The sequence below is a fragment of the Salmo trutta genome, chromosome 1, assembly GCF_901001165.1.
Source record: "Salmo trutta chromosome 1, fSalTru1.1, whole genome shotgun sequence".
NCBI classification, from domain to species: Eukaryota; Metazoa; Chordata; class Actinopteri; order Salmoniformes; family Salmonidae; genus Salmo; species Salmo trutta.
This window is the reverse complement of record NC_042957.1, coordinates 76819499-76823029: the sequence shown is the minus strand read 5'-3', so window position 1 is coordinate 76823029 and position 3531 is coordinate 76819499. Positions and strand designations below refer to the sequence as shown.

At 46.4% G+C, this 3531-nt stretch overlaps 1 long non-coding RNA gene across 1 annotated transcript; it reads right to left on the bottom strand.

Annotated features, from left to right (window-relative positions):
- Nucleotides 1-715: 715 nt before the first annotated feature.
- Nucleotides 716-1434, bottom strand: LOC115208177 (uncharacterized). The gene is made up of 2 exons (XR_003881102.1): nt 1088-1434; nt 716-1032 (listed from the first exon to the last, which is right to left on the bottom strand). It is a non-coding gene; the product is annotated as an uncharacterized LOC115208177 (long non-coding RNA).
- Between the last annotated feature and the right edge of the window lie 2097 nt (nt 1435-3531).

Here is a 3531-nt window from a genome sequence, read left to right as displayed (position 1 = left end):
TGCATCGCATACTCACAAATAGTTGGGCCTGACCCTAAAGGAAGGAAACTCGTAACCTGACTGGTTGGGTAGATGTGTGGGTGACTGGTTGGGTAGATGTGTGGGTAAAGTGGGTCTGACTGGTTGGGTAGATGTGTGGGTGACTGGTTGGGTAGATGTGTGGGTAAAGTGGGTCTGACTGTGGGTAAAGTAGGTCTGACTGGTTGGGTAGATGTGTGGGTGACTGGTTGGGTAGATGTGTGGGTAAAGTGGGTCTGACTGGTTGGGTAGATGTGTGGGTAAAGTGGGTCTGACTGTGGGTAAAGTAGGTCTGACTGGTTGGGTAGATGTGTGGGTAAAGTGGGTCTTCAGGGTCATTGTGTGTAGTGTACTGTATTCCTAACAGGGTAATATGATGAGAGAGTTATTAGTCCTAGTTTCCTGCACACTATAGAGATGATGATGAACTATTGAATAATGCAGTATGAATGCAGTATGAATGCAGTATGAAGTGCAGTATGAAGTGCATAACTAACCCTATTCTGGGGAGTCTTTGGGTCCATTCCATTTCAATTCAGTCAATTTAGGAAGTAAACTGTTTACTTTCTGAATGACTGAATTGAAATGAATGGACCCCATCCCTGATGTCTGTGTCACTCCTGGCCCCAGTCCCTATTCTTCCCACGTCTCCCCCATGTACACATATCTGAATTGATACAGTTAGGAGACATCTGTAGGTTTGCTTTGTAAGTAGCAATAATTTATTTGTACAGGGTTAAAGTTGAATTCATGCACATATTTTCACCAGCACAGTATTATAATGTCTTTGGAATGGAACTCAGTGCATTGTTGCTGTTCTCAGAAGGGGTTTTAAACTATCAAACTGTATCGTTAGACAATAATGATGCACATGAAATATGTTTTCGAGTTGGGTCCCTAATACTAACTAGCCATTTGACTTATGTCCCCAAAATGAAGGCCCCTTATTGCTTAAAACCTTTCTGGATCCAATAGCAGAGCTGTGCTCACAGAGGCTGAGGAGTGACATCATACCTTTCAGACTGGGGAGTGAACATCATACCTTTCAGACTGGGGAGTGACATCATACCTTTCAGACTGGGGAGTGAACATCATACCTTTCAGACTGGGGAGTGACATCATACCTTTCAGACTGGGGAGTGACATCACACCTTTCAGACTGGGGAGTGACATCATACCTTTCAGACTGGGGAGTGAACATCATACCTTTCAGACTGGGGAGTGACATCATACCTTTCAGACTGGGGAGTGACATCACACCTTTCAGACTGGGGAGTGACATCATACCTTTCAGACTGGGGAGTGACATCATACCTTTCAGACTGAGGAGTGACATCATACCTTTCTATCATGACACAAGGCGAGACCCAGATGTAGACACAGGAGGCAGAGGGTTGGAGTCTTACAATGTTTATTAATCCAGAAGGAGTAGGCAAGAGAATTGTCGTGGACAGGCAAAAGGTCAAAAACCAGATCAGAGTCCAGGAGGTACAGAGTGGCAGACAGGCTCGTGGTCAAGGCAGGCAGAATTGTCAGGCAGGCGGGTACAGAGTCCAGAATCAGGCAAGGGTCAAAACCGGGAGGACTAGAAAAAGGAGAAAAGCATAAACCAGGAGAACGGGGAAAACGCTGGTTTACTTGAAAAAAACATACAACACCAACTGGCACAGAGAGACAGGAAACACAGGGATAAATACACTATGGAAAATCAGCGACACCTGGAGGGGGTGGAGACAATCACAAGGACAGGTGAAACAGATCAGGGTGTGACACTTTCAGACTGGGGAGAGACATCTTACCTTTCAGACTGGGGAGTGACATCATACCTTTCAGCAGACTGGGGAGAGACATCTTACCTTTCAGACTGGGGAGAGACATCACACCTTTCAGACTGGGGAGTGACATCATACCTTTCAGCAGACTGGGGAGAGACATCTTACCTTTCAGACTGGGGAGTGACATCTTACCTTTCAGACTGGGGAGAGACATCTTACCTTTCAGACTGGGGAGAGACATCTTACCTTTCAGACTGGGGAGAGACATCTTACCTTTCAGACTGGGGAGAGACATCATACCTTTCAGACTGGGGAGAGACATCTTACCTTTCAGACTGGGGAGAGACATCTTACCTTTCAGACTGGGGAGAGACATCTTACCTTTCAGACTGGGGAGAGACATCTTACCTTTCAGACTGGGGTGAGACATCTTACCTTTCAGACTGGGGAGAGACATCTTACCTTTCAGACTGGGGTGAGACATCATACCTTTCAGACTGGGGAGAGACATCTTACCTTTCAGACTGGGGAGAGACATCTTACCTTTCAGACTGGGGAGAGACATCTTACCTTTCAGACTGGGGAGAGACATCTTACCTTTCAGACTGGGGAGAGACATCTTACCTTTCAGACTGGGGAGTGACATCTTACCTTTCAGACTGGGGAGAGACATCTTACCTTTCAGACTGGGGAGAGACATCTTACCTTTCAGACTGGGGAGAGACATCTTACCTTTCAGACTGGGGAGAGACATCTTACCTTTCAGACTGGGGAGAGACATCTTACCTTTCAGACTGGGGAGAGACATCACACCTTTCAGACTGGGGAGAGACATCATACCTTTCAGACTGGGGAGAGACATCTTACCTTTCAGACTGGGGAGAGACATCTTACCTTTCAGACTGGGGAGAGACATCACACCTTTCAGACTGGGGAGAGAAATGTTACCTTTTTCACACTTCTGAGCTGAGCAGAACCAAGCTGTTTTGTTCTGGCCTGGTTAATCCTCCACTAAAGCTGCTGGGTCCATGCTGGAAAGAACCTTTTAAAAAAAGGGAAAGTATCCAAGCCAGCACAGTACTGTTTGGGTTTGCAAGATAGTGTGAAATAGGTATTAGAGCTTGATGCAGAGGGGTCAGTCTCAGAGGACCTATTAGGTTCCTCCTCAAAACTGCTCATAAAACAACCAATCAGATCCAAAAGTTACGAAGACTGCTTCAGGTTCTAAAGATGTTTCTCTCCTAGCTCCAGGCTCTGTATTCCAGGCTCTGTATTCCAGGCTCTGTATTTCAGGCTCTGTATTTCAGGCTATGTAGTCCAGGCTCTGTAGTCCAGGCTCTGTATCCTAGGCTCTGTATTTCAGGCTATGTAGTCCAGGTTCTGTAGTCCAGGCTCTGTAGTCCAGGCTCTGTATTTCAGGCTCTGTATTTCAGGCTCTGTATTTCAGGCTCTGTATTTCAGGCTATGTAGTCCAGGTTCTGTAGTCCAGGCTCTGTAGTCCAGGCTCTGTATTTCAGGCTCTGTATTTCAGGCTCTGTATTTCAGGCTCTGTAGTCCAGGCTATGTAGTCCAGGCTATGTAGTCCAGGCTATGTAGTCCAGGCTCTGTATTTCAGGATCTGTAGTCCAGGCTACGTAGTCCAGGCTCTGTAGTCCAGGCTATGTAGTCCAGGCTCTGTATTTCAGGATCTGTAGTCCAGGCTCTGTATTTCAGGCTCTGTAGTCCAGGCTCTATATTT